The 19,447-nt window shown below is 35.8% G+C and overlaps 1 protein-coding gene across 1 annotated transcript in view; it reads right to left on the bottom strand.

The window, feature by feature from the left end:
* The window catches only part of ZFHX3 (zinc finger homeobox 3), a 735,572-nt gene that overhangs the window by 459,097 nt on the left and 257,028 nt on the right, over positions 1-19,447 (bottom strand). The window contains exon 6 of the mRNA XM_064519879.1: positions 13,263-13,359. The gene's annotated coding sequence lies outside the window, so the exon portion shown is untranslated. The remainder of the gene's footprint in view (positions 1-13,262; positions 13,360-19,447) is intronic.

The raw sequence follows: 19,447 nt of genomic DNA, 5'->3' as shown, positions 1-19,447 counted from the left end.
TTATCAAAGTTGTTGCAAGCTACCGAGAAACCTGAAAAATTCAAGTTCTTATTGGCCATCTGACCTGGATACGCAGATTATTTTCCACATTTTATTTTCAGCTGCAAATTACGTTTTAAAATTTATTAAATTCAGATTTCTCCTGCAAGAATTTTAACATTTAACAATGATTATTTACATCTGAAAAATGTAAAAAATATGACTTTTTTCCAATAGCAGCAACCATATACAGTTCTCAATAGTAACTTAATATTTTATTCTCCAAATAAAGCATGCAGTTATTATACACCACAGAAACTGTGACATTATCCCATTAAACTAATGAAAATTACTTGCTTCTTTATTTTCCACAGGATTGATGCACTTGGTACACAGAACTGAGAAATTAATAACTAGTCCCAAGACTTCACAGTTTACCATCAGCTTACAGCCTTTTACCAATGAACTGGATTTAATGAATTGCAATTATTTCAGGGAGAAAAAATTCTTTATCCATTAACATTGATCATTGCACTAAATTAAGTTATATTGAAAACCTTCCACTTATCTTGAAGTAATCAAAGCCTCAGTCATTTAAAGGAAACTCTTGCAACTATACCTAACCTCTGCATATTCTACAACTTACTGTAACTTTCTGAAAAAATTAACTTGAGAAACTGTTTTACTTTTCTCTGTTGCACTGTTGTAAAAGGGTCTTGCTTTAAAGGAATGTATAACCAGGACAGTAGTAATAACTTACAGTTCTATGAGTTATTTTATTTATAGGATTGTTTGGATCTTAACAAATAGTCAACTGGCAAATGAAAACTCTAAATTTTGTTTCTTCTTAATTTCTCATGTGTTTCCAAAGGACAAATGACTGCTGCTTCATAGAAATTTCTCACATGACTTCCAATCCTGTAACAGACATTAACACTGTAATGCTCAAGACTCCTGTGTGCATTTTCAGAAATACTGAAGGACAAGCTGCAGTATCAAGATTTCTGCTCTTGAAGAGTCCCATATAAGGTAACTGAGGGAAGCAACACTAAACACCAAGAAAAGGCAGTAATTTTTCTGTATTATCAACATTTGACTCAGGGTAAAGTAGGATGTTAGCTTATTACATTGCTATGGTAAATGCAACTAATGCAACCTTCAGGAAAGTATTATTTCCAGATACAAGTATGTACTGAGTTCAAAGGACAGCAACATAGCCAGAATCCAGAGCCATGCACTGCAGCAAGTCCACCATCCATCTTTGATTCGCATCCCACTGTAGGAATGCCACAAGCTGATAGCTCACTATTGGCCTTTCAGTTGACATACAGCGCTAGTAGCTCTTTTTAATTTTTGTTCTTCCTTTTTACCCATTTCTTTTTTACTCTTACTTTTATGTCAAGCTGTGTATTTGTTCCTCTCTCCCAACCTGTACTATGCAACAAGACTTTGTGATGGCCAATTTAAGCGCCTTATATTCTTTGCTACTCCTAAATATCAGTAGCCATTTAATTATACGTTCCTTTCAAAAGTTATGCTTACCAACACAAATTAATACAACACATATGAGGATATGTGGTATTCAAATAATCAGTGGTTTAGAAGTTTCTGCCTTTAGGAGGACCATCTAAAGCTGAACAACAAATACTATGCAGAACATGATTATTAACAGTTATCAGGAAGCGAGTCTCTGATCAGCTAAAAACACTTCTTTACCTTTCTTTCTTTCAGTTCTCCTTCTCTCTGTACATGCTACAACTATATCAAGGGATGCAATTTTTTCCCGTTTCCAAAGTTAATATGTTCATAAACTACCGAAAGGAGACATCAGAAATAAAGAGGGGTTATGATGGGAAGAAACTGGTAGGAAATAATCTAACCCTCTCCCAGTAAGCGTGCCATGGCCACTCACCACTTACTTACAAATGCCTTGTCAAGTGCAATTTGCAAATGTAAGCTTCTTACAGACATTTACAAACACATTTTATTTGTTTATAAAATAACACCTCATAGTGTAAATAACAAATTAACAGATTATAAATATTATGATTGTGAGCGTTTAGAAGTGAATCGAAATACACACAAAAGGCAGATGCCTGAGAACAACTTCAATTCAAACGAAAAAAAATACAAGACACGCTGCATGACTATTTTGCATGTCTCAGTATCATCACAAAAATTACCAGCATGAAAACAATTCTGGATACTACATAAAAGAGTTCGCAATTGAAAATATGTTGTTTTTTCTCCTCTCTCCTTACTGCATTTTTTAAACTCATTCTTTAAATTATTAGTATGATATCAATGTTGTATTTTTAAGAGAAAATCCATTCTGGAGCAATAAATGGAAAATTAACCATGCAAGTGGACAGGAAACAACTAGAAAAGGATTAAATAAAAATGTATATACACTAACTTAATTATTATGAAAGATGAATATTAATGTAAGTTATGACTACTTAGACAATAAGATTAAAAGTACTGTCATTAGAAACATGTTTTTAAATATATATATATTTAAAAGCTGAAACTTGGAAGTTGGGGGGGGGGAAAAGAAGAAGAGGGAAGCACAGACCTTTTTCACTAAGTATCAGATAAGAGATTTCCAACAGTGCATTATGATGAAAAAAGTGAAAGCACAAAAATATCGCAAAGATGTGAAGGACAGAAGATGTGCAGAGATATTAAAAGTACAGAAGGAGAAAAATATGCTAGTTACTGTTACACAGTTACTCCACCTCTGGGATACTAACTAAGATCACAGACAACAGGCGTTGGATCAGCAATGGTAGTTTTGTGCCAAAAATGGATGGCGGGGAGAAGGGAGAACAGAATGATCAGATCAGGCAAACCATCAGATAGGTAACATATTGTGTGAAGTTGGGCAAGTTCCATTAATGGGTAGAAATGCACAAAATTCAACTTGGGATGCAAAAACTATCAAAATACATGTGACCATCACTTTTTCCTCTCATCCCACCTGTCCCAATCATACATTTACTTCATTTTATGAGTGCGAGAAAGGTACAGAACAGACAGAAAAATGGGTATGACTTCACTTAAATTGCTCAGAACATGATTTGCTTACTACTTGCAAAGTATCGGAGAACAGAGTATAGGATCAGGTTACGGCAGCCAGGATCATTTCAAACTAGTGTCACCAGAGGAAGCCAAGTTTATTCTTAAAAAATACTACTTACGAAATATAAACGACTTCCCAGTGAGGGGGTGTTTCAGAACCAACTCCACAGCACCAAACTCTCCTGTTCTACTGAGGAGGGCAGTCTGTAACTATTACAGTTACAATCAGCCATGCACACAAGTACAGACAACCAAAGAAAAGGGGAAGTTACATATTTTTTGCTATGTACAGGTACATCTTTTCCAGCTGCTACATTTACCTATGTGAAATGGCCATGTTTGTGCATGCTTGCATGTCTGTTGTGAATGTGTATGCATTTCTATTTCTGTGGAGCAGCCATGCATGATGCATGTGATATGCAAACTGGATTTATGCAGGTTGAAGTATTCTCCAGTATTTGATTCTTCTTCTTGACAGAGAGCAGGGCTTCCACTGAAAGCTCATTTAATACAAATAATGCAATGCAAATGAACTTGAATCAGAAAAATTAGATTGATGGAAGTAGCTTGGTCGCTGTAATTACACAAGGTGTATTATTTCCTAAATTCTCTTTGCATTAAACATATACCATACATTTATCAAACATAATTAGCAGTTTAGGTGACAAGCATTTGATTTTCCCCCAGCAATAAAAACCCTCTACACTGGTACGTACCTCTAAAATGCAACATGAACATTTTCTTACTATCGCTGTTTACTTCTCTAAGAAAAACTTCATAGGATCATAGAATCTAAGGGGGAATACCAATTTGGGATTTGCAAAGCAGAAGATGAGAAGGATGGCTAGGTCAGCCTTCTGTGGATTTCATGAGCATAAAATAAAATTAAATCAAAGCTTTTAAGTTTGTTAGTCAAATAAATCATATTTGAAAGAAGAATAATTAATGATATCCCTAGTACAGCTTTACTTCCTTTATAATCTGCATTTTATTTCTTCAAATATAGAAATAAATTGATGAGTAAACAGCAACAGAAGTTAAAAAATCTTGTCATAAGGTAGAAAGTGGTCTTTGGGCATTCTAGAGGAAGAAATGGGCTTTCAGAAAAAAGTAAGACAAACTAAGCATATTCAACAAAAACCTTATTTTTATCTAGATCTACCTCTCTTTGCTTTTCTTTGCCTTCTGATAATTTACCTCTGTCTAAACCTAACCTAGAGAATAGCCTGGAGAATCTATTTTAAATCACCAAAAAAAAAAAAAAAAAAATTAAGGTGATACTACCCTGAGCTGAGGCATAAGATTTGTGTTATGCACTGTTCTCAGATCTCTGCTGATACTCTTCAAGCTGACTTTCTGACAGCCTGACTTAAATTTGAATTTTCTGTCCTCAATTTGCATTTCGACTTAGTATTAGTGCAACATGTTTTCTAAATGATCCTTGTGTTTTATAATAAAAGTAGCTCTCTTTTTTCCCCAAGATTCTACCAGTCAATACTACAGGTTATATCTTCAAAAATGTTCCAAACGTGAGTTAGATGTTTGAGACTTCTTATACAAGCTGCATTCGTTTTTAAATCTACTCACTAGCAAGATCAAAGTTGCGGTGACTGAAAATGCCCTGTTCATTGCACAATGTGCAGAATCACTCCTTAAATCATAGGCACCTCGGAGAAGGGACAAAATATTTGAAATGGGATGCACTCCTATGTATTTACACAAGTAATATTTAAAATAGCATTAAATTACTGAACAATCTACACTTTTCAGGCCTAATTAAATTACTTAATTGTTGCATTTCTCATACCTTCTGTGAAATCTCAAAGGCAAGTAGTTCTCTCTGTTGCAAGACCCAATAAAACCCAGTTTGTGCAGTATACACAGTTCTTCCCTGCTGTAACACTGTCAATTCCTTTCTGCTTCCTTCCCCACTGGCTGTTGTCAGTAGAATCGAGCTTCGAGTGCACAAACAAGCACTGCAAAAGCAACTGCTTTACCTTTAAACTAAAAACTACCCATCTTGATAAAAGTGCTTTGATTTCATTTAATCTCTGCTGCATGCCATGGGGGCACTTTCAAAGCTTCTGTTTTATACATTCATATCTTGGTGCTTCACACTTACTTCACTTACAGAAAAACTCAGCCAGGAACGTACTTTGTTTCAGTTTTGTTTGTTTTAAACAAATTTCAAAGAGCAAAGTATGTTAAACAAGTATAAGCCCGTTGAAGACTGTGGGTTTGTAAGAAGTTTGAAATTTTGTAAGTCATTTGTTACAGGATGGTTAGCACAAAGTCCAGTTTGATTGAGGAGAGAGAAAAGAGTGCTTGATGATTAGGCATCTCCGATACGTACATATATATATGTATTGTATATAACCTATATCTGACTTACAAAAATGTAATTTGCTTCCCATTAATGTCATCAACTAACAGGACAAGGGCCACTTTACTTATGCTGAACTTTCACCTGTTTTCTGAACAGACAACTGCTATTTTTCACAAAGCTTTTCAACAAAACACCGAATACATGAACTACAGAAGTTGCCTGACTCCGATGGTACATAACAGGCCATACCCCTCTCATTTCAGCAAGAATGAAGCGTGTTTCCAGTCTCATAGCAATTAGTCCCAGATAGCTAATATTTACAGGTGGTGATGTAATTTACTAAACACACAGGCACATTAAAAGCTATTAAACATGTCTAAGAATTTTCATTCGCACATATGTAAAATTATGAAACACTTCTATTTATTTTTCTCCCTGAAATTAAATACAATGGCATCAGCCTCACTGACTTTCTCAAGAGGACAATGAAAACATTTACAATGCATCTAAGACAATGAAATATTTTTCTTCTCTCTCTCAGTATCTGAATGCTTGTTTGGGAGTTTTGGGGTATGGGGTTTCACTTAGTTTTTTGTTTTTTTCTACACTTACACAGAAAATAACTCTATCAAAATAATGGTAGAAAGCACTTTCAGTTTTTCGCTTAAAGTCCCCTAGGATTACGTGGGGACCTCAAGTCAAAAACCTTCACTTTAGAACAATAAATAAATAAACCCGCTAAAGCCTTCCCAAGGCTGGCCAACTGTAGCATAAGTAATGCAAAAGGCTGAGAGATGCCAGATAAATTTGATTACTATAAAAGATGGGAATATGTTTCTTTCCTCTGAGAATTCACAAAAAGGGGTCAAAAACAAAGCATCACTGAAAGTGAACAACTTCATTTTGCCCACAAGTCAATGCGAAAATACAATACAATATCACAGAAACATTTTATCACATTGGTGCACACACTTCTTAATCTTCTATTTCTGAAAAAGCAAAATACGAAAGATGGAGTCCAAGCAAAATGGGACTCTCCTTTCGGAAAAGTGATCCTGATCAGTGTATCTATTTAGTTACGAGTTCAAGAACTGTTTTATTCCTATACCTGTTACTCAGAGCATCTCTACCACATATTATGCTTTAAAAAAAAAAAAAAGAAAAAGCAATCTTACATTTCATAATATTATTCTGCCTATCCGTCCAATTACTGAATCACTTGTATGGAATATGTTCAGAGCCCATCGTGAGGAGAAATGATCTACCATACTGTCCTTGTTAAAGGAAAAGAAAAAAAGTTTTGAATCACTGTTAATTGCTACAGACCTGAGTAATGATTAGATGTAGAGATCCCCTGTGCACTGTTTATTTTCCAGCTTGAAGATAATCCTGATGTCACACTGCTACATTTTCCCTCCATAAATAGATGAGTTCTTACCAGTTGCTATTACGATCTCACTGGTATCTTGCTGACTTTTCTGGAATCACTTTTTCTTCATGTGCCCTAGAGTTGCACTTGGCTTTTTCACTAACACATTACACTGTTGGCTCCTTGCCATACAGTTGCCAGCCAACACACCCCGATCTCTAGCAAATAGTATACTTCCAGCTTACGGCAGAAGCTATTCTTACTAGAATCTATCTGCACTTTGTACTACTACATTTCACCTTATTTTCATTACTTCTTCAAAATCATCCAGTTCTTCCTATTTAACATCCCAAACTTTCACTCTATTAAACAGTTTCTCTCAGCATTGGGTCCTCAGCCCAATTTCAGTAGTCCATGCCCGACTTTCACAGAAGGGTTACCAACAAGAACTATAAAAAAAGGTTGAGTTTCGAGGAACAAGGAACTTTCATTCAGTCTGATAATTTCATTTTTAGCACACAAAAACTCTTTATTCACACTACGCTTTTTGTACAAACTTCATCTTCTCCATTTGAAATGAAGATTTTCCACTATGGCATTGTACAGGTGGCTTTACAGAACTCAGGACCAAATAAGTCTAAAGCACTTTTTAGTAGTATTATTTTCTAATTTTAAAGGAAGATCCTAAATTCTTCTGGTACAGTCTATCTTTGCAAAGTTCATTTTATTCTCTTTTCCATTCAGTCTTCTGTCTTTAATTCCTCCCTATATGTCACTGTAATATTTCCCTTTCTTATATTAAGAAAATCAGTCTCTAAGACAGAACCTACAGCTCTATGTGGCAGTTCTTTCAGAACTTTTGGATGGAAACTACCATCTCCCTTACTTGAAACAAATAATCATTTTTAGTATTTCTTTTCATCTTTAGTATAATTGTTTCCATTCCAATACCTTATATCCTTCAGACACCCTGCCTCTTCCTCCAAAATCAATTTCCTTGTCCTTCCTGAAAACTGCAAATTACCCATTAAGTTTTGAACAAGCCTGAGCTATCCTTAACCCCATCCTAACATTCTTCTAGTTCTCTTTTTATTTGTGGGACTATGGAATCTTTGGCTATTTACTTTCATCATTTTTTCATAATGACTCTAGCTTGATTTTGTTCACCTCCATTTGATCTTTACCACTCATAACTTCTCTGTGCTGCCCTGTCCTTTTTCCCCGTTATTTGTTGATTTCTCATTATTCTTTGTCTTTCTGTGTGTGTGTGGGGGGGGGGGGTTGTTCTTTGAATGGGCTGACAGCCCATTCCTAGGGTTTTTTTCCTTCTGCTGAGGATGCAAATTCTAGATAGCATTTTACATTCGACTTAAAACACATTTCCTGACTTTTCAACACCCAAGTTCTCACGTTCATCAGTCTAGATAATTTCACCAATTTCCTTAATTTTTGAAGTTTGCCCTTTTGAAATAAAGCAGAAATAGAGTGGGAGATCTACTTTTATTCTTTATTTCATTTAAAACAAATGTAAGGGTTTGTTTTCTGCTATAAGCAGCTCCTTTACAAAGTTCCTACCGCTCACACAAGTGAAAACTGAAACATCTGCCAAGAAGCTAAGCTAAATGACTGTCAGATGAAGGAAACTAGTGGCTATCACAGAGAGTAAAAATTCTTTTTCTCTTATTAGCAGCATTTGGTTTTCGTGCTAGGAAATTAAAGTCACATTTCCTAGTACTATTTCTATTACGTTTTTAGAGATTTATATCCACAACCAAATTCTGTCAAAACCAGTTCAGGAGTAAGTATCAGATACTCTGCCTTAACCACGCAGAGCCTTTTTTACATCAAATAATTTTAATAACAAATGGTTAATCATTTGTTCTATCCATGCTTCTTTTTTCCACCAGTCTACCACATAATTGCCATGCAACTATCAGTTTATCCACTATTTCCATCTTTTCTGCAGTATATGCATTCTAATATGACGCATTTCCAGTAAAGCAAAGCCTACTTAACATTTGTAATAACATTTAGAAAACAAATGTTATCTCCATTTGTAGATAACAAAACAGTATAAACATAACACCTTCAGTTTCAACTTTCAAGGCCAAAAGAAGATTATCATCTGGGATGAAGAACAAATTCCTCCTCCCTGTGTACGAGCAGAGGCCAAGTGGCCAAGCGGCTGGAAGATGACATCAGCAGCTCCCAGCTGCTGATCTTGGCCATTCACATGACGGGCTGCCTGCAGGGACTTGGGTGCAAGAACTCTTTTCCACTGATGACGCAGGAATACGCCAAGTTTGAGGAGATGACTGTTAGAAGTGTGAAGGGCTTGTAAAGTACTGCAACAGAGAGAAGGGGGGGAGGGAACTGGGGAGATTGAAGACACCACAAACACTGATCAGACCAGCTCTTGCTCCCCACTAAGCTATATGCAGTAGCTACTTCTCTGTGACTGCTTCCTCCAAACTGAAGAGACACTGCAAAGATGTAGTCACAGAGAATCAGCTGCTCAGAAATTGTAAGCACCATGTCCCAGGGAAATGGCAGGTATGGGACCACAATCGAATGTACAGTAACTGCAGTTTGTAAAGGCTGATTCATGGTAAACAGTCCCCGCAATCGGCTGCTGCGGCAGTACAGTATTTACCATGCAGCAGGTGGTCAGCAGCCAAGCTCCCCAGCAGGCCAGCTCCTGCTACCTACAGTGACAACACACTGCCAAAGCAGCAGCGAGTTGCTCGGTAGTGCCTACAAGTTTCTGAACCTGATCTTCAGCAAAGTACGGGACTTGAACTACACAGACAACCGTGGAGACAGAAAACACGCTTGCATACTCGGGAACTGCAGCATGGACTTTGGATGTGTGTGGCAAGAGAATGAAATCACAGAACAACAGACTGGGATCCTCATTTGGGAAAGCAGGAGAAAGGGGGACATAAAAAGCACTGGGAATATGAAGGCATGATCCAACATTAATGAACTTAAGTTATTATTCATCACTTCACTATTTGCATTTCGCACACTTGTTCCGACAGGACAATACAGAAGATGGGAAATCAGAATAGATGGATCAGCCAGGCAATTCTGATGGCCCAAACACCGAAAGAAGGAAATAGCATTAAGAAAAGGGCAATACTGACCATCTTGAAAACAAACAAATTAGAGATTGGCTTTAAAAGCCATCTACATGCTGTCATCTTCTCCTTATAATCTTTTTTGTTCTAACCACTTAAATGGTTGCTTGCATGAGCACAGAAGAAAAAGAAAGCTGTCAGGAAGTACATGTTACTAGAGAACAGAAACACAACATGAAAATATAAAAAAAACTTAAGGTAAAGAATAAAGCGAGATTTATGAAAGAGCTTTTAATTTTGTCAAACACTATTTTCTCCTTGGTAAGACATTTGATACTGCAATATGTAAATTATTTTCCTTCCAGTGTTAATTGTTTTCAAAATTAATGGAAAAAACCCTGACCAGTATCAATTTACAAACTCAACAAAGTTATATGATAAGAGGATTGGAAACATAAATATGCAAATACTCAATGCAGAAAGGGGACTGTAACTTGCTTCCTCTGCTTGAAGGATCACTTTTGGTACGTCTATAAAAGTAAGATACAAGAATATTCTACAGTTAAAAATAATCTTTGTACTTCAGGGGCATAATTAGTTTATTTTTTACACCAAGGGGTTATTGAATAAACAGATGAAACTTGCAAAAGGATGCTCCTGCATAGAACAGTGACTGATGGGCAGCTCTTTGACTGACTGAATGAACAAAGGGCTCCTGTGGATTTTAATAACACTGATCCACTTATGAATCATAAATGATACAGAAACCCTTTTGCAGCTTTGAGATTTCCAAGATTTCAGGGAAGGCAGGGAGGGAGGAGTATTTCCATCCAACAAAGTATTATTCATCATGCTTTTCTGTCTTTAAAGAAACAAATGCATTTGATACATGTTTGACATGGATGCCCTACCAGGATCAAATTTTTGGATTTTCTACCATAGAAATGCTTTTACAGTGAGAAGTATAGCAGGTTTTTTGTACTCTTATACAATTATCATCTGAAACATTACATAAGAAAAATGAGAAAGAAAGAACTAGCAGTAGGACAGCATCCAAGTAGTCAGTGAAACCAACAATGAAAAGACACCAACAACTGTACGACATTGCTAGGCTACAATTTCTCACGGTTTTAAAGAATTTTAATGGATTTTTTCAATTCCGATTAAAAATTTTAATTAATATACATTTTCTAATGTGACCAAAAGCCTATAATGAGGTGTAAATTCATGTACTTGGGAGGTAAGATTAACATGTATTTAAAAGAAGGAGCAGCTAATGTTTTCAGGAAAAAGCCTACGCCGAGTTTTCTTTTTTGACTTTTAGAGGTCATGGAAAAACACTTCTTCAAGCTAAATAATTCCAAAAGTTTGCTCCTTCTGAGCACACCTAATATTTTTAAATGTTTCAGTTGTACTATAGGCAGGAAAAGTCTTTATCAGGGACAGTGCTCACTTATCTAGGCACTGTTCTTACACTAAGTCACACACCAAATACACAACTGTATATTTTATATGTACGTAGTTACCTATGCACACACTCCCTAAACAAACTTTCGGAACAACATTTTAAGAATGACACAGATGTAGTCAAACTGAAATGCTAAGAAATACAGATGTTTCAGTTACCAGGACAATGTTACATTCGATCCTTGTATGTACGCCTTAATTGAAATAATTTCATCTGTCCTACAGGAGCATTAACTGCAGGAGAAAAGCCTGGATATCCAGGAAAACTGAGTAACATGCTGAAAACTCTCTGTCCAAGACTTCATACTAGGTATCTATCATGCAAATGTATGACATACCCCATAAAACTTTGATATATTATTCTGCATGTAGTTAACACAAGAAAAAGATCAAATACACTGGATTTCACAGCTATTTTTGACAAGAAAAAAAAAAATCAGGAAATGTAGCTTCCAGATTTCCATTTAGACAAGAATTTACTCCGATTTGCAAAACCCTTCTAACTCTGAGTGCCCTCAGCCTGGCCCTTCTTCCAAGCCTTTTCCGATCTGCCTTTCTTCTCAGATTTTATCTTTTCCCTACCCATAATTCTCTCTCTCCATCCTGATGTTCTGCCCAGCCAGGCCCAATCTTCCATCATACCTCATTTGTGACGGACATACTGTCTGGGCTCCTAATTGAGATTTTTTGCTGAGTTAGTCCTGGTCTCCTGCAACTCATTTGATATGAGTCTTACCTCCATTCTAGATTCAAAACCCACTAGACCTCCCCAAGAAAATGACTTCAGTGCATTCCTAAACTCTCTCCTTTTGAATCTTATCATTCAGGCTTTCAAAATTCTCACTTTATGAAGGCTGAACGCATTCTCGCCATGACGTCAGTTTCCCCGTATGTCATACCGTAAAGTTTTGCTGTTTGGGCTCAAACAAAAATGTACAAAAATCTAGAAAGCTTCTTCTGGATATTTACTGATGCAGTATCTTAAGAATTTTTTTTTTTAATTTCTGTTTCTGATAAAGATACGCATTTATTTCAATTAGAAGCATGAGAATTTTTTAAAAATTAGAAGCTGGCAAATGTCTGAAATAACATTACAACAAATAGCTTCTCGCAGCAGTGACTGCAAAGAAAGCACTGGGTGTTTTTGCTGTCTGCATCAGACAGGAGTTTTTCATTTCATACATCATTTAAAACTTGCTGCAACAATTTCACAAATCCGTCTGTAGAATTAACATAAAGAGAAGCCTTCTATATTATTTGTTGCAAAATTCAAGTGGTTTTGGCAAAAATTTGACTGTGCAATTACTTCTCCACAGCACTGATGACAGAATTAAACTATACTTAGTACTAGGTAATGAAGAAAAAAAACCCTTATATTCTTATACGTAATATTGCATATTGCATGTGGATACATCAAAACAAAATTATATTGATTACATCATCGTCAAACTTATTGCAGAAACAATATACCATAGCAAGCAACCAGCCAATGCACACATTTGTTTCAGTTTTTTTAAACATATATTTGCATTTATATTCCATATTTTCACAAATTAACCTCCCAAGACAGTGTAAGAGCCTGGAACAAAGCTTCTCCATCTAAAAATGTCTCTTCAGACAGAACGCACCTGCATATTCTGTGGCCATTAACACAAGCAGAACAGTTACTGCTGCAACTGTCTCAAAAATTATGAAGATTATTTACTATTGCTAAAGCTATTATTGTTTGTATGGTCTTTAAAATGCTTAAACATATAACCGTGTTCTAGAAAATACGTAATTGACTAATCCACCTGCTAAAATCTTAAACGCACACTATTGCCACAACTCATACACATTCAGGCTGTGTTTGACTGAAAACTAAAACATAGAGAGCTTTTACAAAAAACTCATTTAAATATTACTAAATACTTGGATTTGGGACTCAGCTTGGGAATGTAAAAGGAAGAGGTTTTCTCACCATATATGAAGGACTTCTGGACTGAAGTATGTAATATCACTTCCTGGGCATTGATTCAGTAATTCCACTTCTTGTACAGGATTAATCCAGAAAGCGCCTAGCAAAAGTAAATTAAAAAAAAAAACAAATTTAGCAGGGCTTGGGTGTAAACAAATAGGATCTTTTTCTCTATCTGACTGAAAAAAGCTCTTGTATGGTCTTCCTTCCTAGTCTAAAAGTAAAGGTAAGTTATGAGAGGAGTCTAGAAAAAGTACTAGTTTGACTCGATACCAGTATATATTCATATCAAGCTAATACTGACATCTCTAATATAAAAATACCAAAATTACTAGACAGCAATATTATTGCTATGCTCACAGTATTAATCTAATGTCATTTCCTGTGCCTCTCTATACAGCCTAGTCCAGCCTCACTTCCCATTAACAGTCTATTCTTGTTGTTCCCTTCAGCATCCACAATCGCTGGTTCAGAGACGTAGTAAATAGGTGTCTGCATTGCAGCAAAGTCAGTGCCAGTAGCTCAGCTGTCTTCAACTACCACACTGCCTTTTAGCAAGCAAATTCTACACTTGGAGGGTAGCTATTTGTTCTGCCCAACATCAAGAACGTGAAATTGCTTCAAAACAGTCTGTGACATGTGATAGCAGGCTTGGCTTGAAAAGCAGTGCCAAGCTCATGGGCAATCAGTCTACAGGGAAGCGAGGGGCTGACTGAGGTCTGGTGCAGGCTCAAGTTTCCCCTCCTGTAGTATGACCAAAACCACACAACTCAAATAACAGTATAAACACAAGGTGAATTTGTACTCACCATGAATTTGAATTTATGCTCAAAACAGAGTGTGGAGATAGCCACACAGAGTGCTAGTCTCCACACATCATTTTCTCCCCTCATATAAGAATCGTACCAGCCCATGTCTACTTTTATAATCTGTATTTCTCTATGGGGTTGGGTGCGGAAGGAAAGCTATCAGGCAAGTGGACCCCTTCTTTCTACTCCTTAATACATTAATACAGAGATTGAGAAACAGGTACTAAGTCATACCAAAAGCTGCAGGTGGAAGAGTATCTTTGAAGAAGACATCAGTTACTATTTTCAGAAAAATAAGGCCCAAAGGCCAGTCATTGTAAGTTGTACGAAAGAGGCAATAAATATAAATAACTGTATCGCTCTCCTCCTTTTTTGTGTAAAAACAGTTTTTTTAATTTTGTTTTTAAATCTGCTAGTCAGGGCATAACTAACCACAAAAAAAAAAAAAGCACTATATCTTTCAAATATCTGTCACATATTAAAACAACCTTTGTCAAGTAGACAAATCCAAAGGAAAAGGAATTGCAAGGTTTGTGGAGTAAGATGATCTAAAACAGGTACTGGAATCAGCTATACAATTTTAAATAACCCAAACATTTCTTGTCATCTATAAACAATGGACAATATTAGATTTTAATCTAAATTCACACCCAAGATTTTTCTAACAGTGAAAAGTGACATCACTTGCGACCAACATAACAACATTCTGCTCTAGAGTAAAGACCTCTCTGCTCTGGGCTAGATGCCTAGAATTTCCCTGCTCCTGTGACCTTGGCTGTAAAAAACACTGTCATTCTTCTCTGATGTTTCCAAACTGAAGGAGAGAAAAATACAACAGGAGAGAGAGGTCATGTATAATGAGAGGCATTCCCATCAGGCAGTTCCCAACACAAAAATGGAGCAGGGGAACTGCAGACAAGAATCTCAAGTCATCCTTAACCTGAAGCAGTTATACAGATTCTTCAACCTCCCAGGCATTGCATCTGAACCGCTAATATAGTATTACAAATGGTGCACGGCTAAAGGAATCACAATGCTAAACAGAAAATCAGAGCCTTAAAATACAAACAAACAAAAAAGACAGACAAGAGAAGGCCTCAGAGAAAGCCTAATGATCAAAAGTGGTAGAGAGAAAAGCAGACAGGTAAAAGAAACTTAAATATGGAAGGCAAAAGTTCAGAAAGTCAAGGTGTGCTTTTTATGAAGCTAGATACAAGATCCAGGAAGCAAACTGAAATGAATCAAGAGAAAAACAGAAAATCCTGGGTGGTGATTTTGAGTAAGATGCACTTAGATTACTAAAAAAACCAACCAAACAAACAAAAAAAACCCACACAAACATGTTATGGTTCCACTTACTGGCAACAGCCAATTTTAGCATGGTTTAGCTCCATATACAACAATATCCAATGCAATATCGCCCTAAATAATGACACCCTTCAGCTGGATACCTAAACAGAAGAATACTTTCAGAAATGTGAACTGTGATTCAGTTTTCCACTTTTAAATGTGGAGTGTATTAAGACGAATATTGGTGAAGAATTCTCACCACATCTACAGCCATATCGTTGTTGTAATGTAGAAAATACCTTTCAAAATAATTCCTTAGAAACAATGAGGAAAACTACTACATAATACTCCCTAATACTAAGAGTTAAATACAAAGATACATAACACAGCCTGACTTCATTTTGTACTGTTACGGTCTGCAGGAGGAAGGAAAAAAAAAAGTCTAATTGCCAGAGAAATACTCTTTCAAAAAGGTCCAGTAACTGCTAAGATTATATACTGCTAACCCTTCTTTTCAGTCAACACCAAAATACTTCTGTAAGTGCTGTGCCTCTGAATAATTTGATATAAAGTAAATTAATGGACAAGCAACAATGATAATTTGAATATTCCTATCATTTTAATATGTTGGAACATATGTAAGTTGGAAAAATTTGATACATCACATGGAGTCAGACGGTTTACAGTCACGAACATTTTGGTGAGTAACATACTATAACAACATAAAAAAGGTTATAAAGTCTAAGACCATTCAATGAGAACTTGCGGAAAGCTTTCCTAATTACTTATCCATCTACAATGAAACAACCAGCCAAATGATGAAAGACTTTACTAAAAATGTAATAATATGAATGGTTATCAAGTTACATTCATGCGGTAAGCACATAAATCTTGTTGCATACATCCACAGCAAAGTTCCTCGAAAATACCAGTCTCAATACAAGCCACTGATGTTACAGTACCATCAGCCGAAAAACTGAAGGCAGCTTACTGTACTGACTAATAATGCGTAATGAAAAGGATAGAATGAAGAGAGAGAGACAACTACTTCCAAAGACTACTTCCATAGAGTCCTCTATTAGAGACTCCGCAGGTTCTCCTGGGTTGAAGAGGAAAAGACACTACTTTCAATGGTATTACGCTTTACCAAAAAGTTCATGCAAAGAATACACAGTATGAGGGCTGGTTAACAATTCAAAAAAAAAAAAATCTGCAACTCTAGCCTTCCAGACTCCCTGCCTCAATTTCCTTCCTCCACAAGCAATTCAGCATAAGCGTTAGCATATGGACAACTATAAGCAAGATTTTGTGCTAATGAAGAATTAAAAAATAAGCAGAGTTCTGATATAATGATGAATCTATGACAAGATTTTTACAGCTACCTATATAATTTCTGGCATAGTATTATCTGCATAACCTTGAACTGTAAATGCTTATGGGAACATAGCAAGAAAGCATGTCAACGTAGACCACGCAGTGAAGAGCTATAGCTCTAAACAGTTCCATTTACATTGTGAACTTCTGTACTTACAAATCAATAAAATATTGAGTAATAAGCCAGAAATATTCTTTAAAGAATTTATCCAGAATTGGGAATCATAGAGCCTATACATTTTCTGCACACATGAAATAAAAATTTCATTAAAGTGTTAACTAAAATTTCTAACTCAAAGGATTGTGTTCTGAATACCAACAAATCTCATTTAAAAAAAAAAAAAACTTTTACTTGTCTGCATGTCTGTAAAATATTTCTTCCGTTACAAAACCAAATCTGATGACACTAAAAAGTCTTTCAGGAACAAAGACAGACGAGTAAAACAACCACCAGATCTCTTTAATTCCATGCAAAAATGTCAACAGCAAAATCACTGCATCTCTTCCATAGCAGAATATTAAATAGTTCATTAATATCCATTTTCACTTCTTATCTTTTCAGAGGCTACTCAAATTGTTTCTGTTTGATTTTACATGAGTGAAACTCCTCCCAAATGAAACAGGTACAAGTATCTTGGAAGAACACTCAAGTGTACATCATTCAAGACCATGGCAGTCCCTATCTCTGTGAAACAACAATAGCATCCCACTAATAACAATGACTTGCTTAACTATTCATTTTTGTAAATAATGGAAGTGAAAATTATCTAGTGATGGATTTACACTTTTACAATGCATCTCAGGGATGAAAATGAATAGGGAAGCAGAAATTATGTATATTACAATGGGTGACACACACAACTTAAGATTCTAGCTAGCTCATAGAAGAACACAAGCTGGAAAACGTGGCACTACAATTTTTAACATTTTACCTTTGTCTAATATTGCTGTGAGATATCTTATATGTATTATTTGTATTATACTAGCACTTAAAGACCCCAATTAAAATCCGAACACCATTATATTATGCACAAATAGTATGAAAATTACAACAGATGTCATAGCCATTTTAATTCCAAACAACCACAATAAATTACCTATTTCTCAGATATGCCTAGCTTTATATTGTAGTTACCCACAGAATTTAATACATTAGTTCTTATATTCAGGTGGAGCGTTGAAAGGATTACCTAAGCAGTCTTTTCAGCCTTTTTTATTTGAAAACCCTATTAATATTTCCAATGGAGGCAGATAGCCTAGAGAGTGAAAGCCTACTGACACAAGGCTTGCTTTCCGTAATCACCTTTCAGAGAACCCTGAGTCGTCGTCCACGGAACCACAAGACCCCGTGGACCAGGAGCTGAAAGAAACCTGCTCCCCTAAGGTATAAGACAGCCATTTTACAGAAAATTCATGCAATTAGATTTTCTTCTCACAGCTCCTCCTCTTTAGTGAATTCCTTCTTTTATTTTAATGTAAGTACTGACTTACTAAATATACCAATTTACACTAGTCTAGGCTATCATTTTACTATTAATATATTTGCAAACTGAACAAATGCTAAGTCTGAGAACTAGGTACGAGCTAGTAGAAAGTTAATCTGAGATATAGATGCACCATGCACATACGCCTTGCCAGTTGGTAACTCAATACCAACTTGTTTCAACTTGAAGATGACACTTCAAATCAGCACAGATACTGAAAAACAAGATTATTTTGAGGCAGGAAACTGATAAAGCTGACAACTCTGGTAACAACACAAACCACTAAGTTTCTGTATTTCTAAAATTAGTTTTCAGTTAAGTAACAAAGTAAAAGTGTTTGCACTGTGAGTATTAGTTCTCAAGCACAGCGTTTATTATAAACAGTATTTCAAACACAGGCCTTCTTTTAAAAGACAATATATAAATATTTTAAATGATAAAATATAGGTGTTGGCTTTTTTTTTGTACTATGTCCAGAAAATCTGCACAAACACATCAAATTCTCCACCTAGGGAATTTACTTTATTGTTATGTTTGCATTTAAAACAAATGTACATGACCTATTTTGGGGTTAATATAACTAAAAGGAGCCTATTTGTTGTTTATTATTTATAGAAGATTCACTTCAGATTAGGGCTTCTGCAGACGTGTGTATTTGTGTGGCATCATAAAGCCTCTCCAGATATCCCCCAGCACTAAAACAGACGAGAAAATGACAAGTTAGGATGTATCCTAGTACACTCAGTATTTTATAAAAGCTAAGATTAAAAGCTGTTTTTTTTCCTCTTCAGAAAGGCCACATGAAAGAGCTAGTACCATAGCTAATGCATTGACCTTCTGTGTCTGATAATGACAAGTTCAAGTTCCTAGAGTTGGATAAGATGTGGAACTAAAGTAAGTGCACTCAAGCAACGAGCTCTCCCGCGCCGTTAGAACCCTGCTCACAAAACTAGCCTTGTAGAAAGAACGAAGAAAACAGTTTAGAGTTTTTTTTCAATAACCAAGGAGTTATTCTATACTATCAGCATGTCTCCTAACTACTTTCTTCAGAAGGTCTTCAATCTAAAGTACTGATAGTTTCATTCATTTTTTAACAGCACACTTGAAATTATTTCATGTGAGCATAACAAGTTAAATTAACAAAAAACAGAAATGTAAAATTGCTCCTTATGTTTGATTTTCTATATTTCCTGCTTTTTTCTTGTAAGTGGGGAAAGAATGAAAGATAGTA

This window comes from Dromaius novaehollandiae, chromosome 13, assembly GCF_036370855.1.
Source record: "Dromaius novaehollandiae isolate bDroNov1 chromosome 13, bDroNov1.hap1, whole genome shotgun sequence".
In the NCBI taxonomy this organism is placed as follows: domain Eukaryota; kingdom Metazoa; phylum Chordata; class Aves; order Casuariiformes; family Dromaiidae; genus Dromaius; species Dromaius novaehollandiae.
This window is presented reverse-complemented; position numbering and strand designations above follow the sequence as displayed.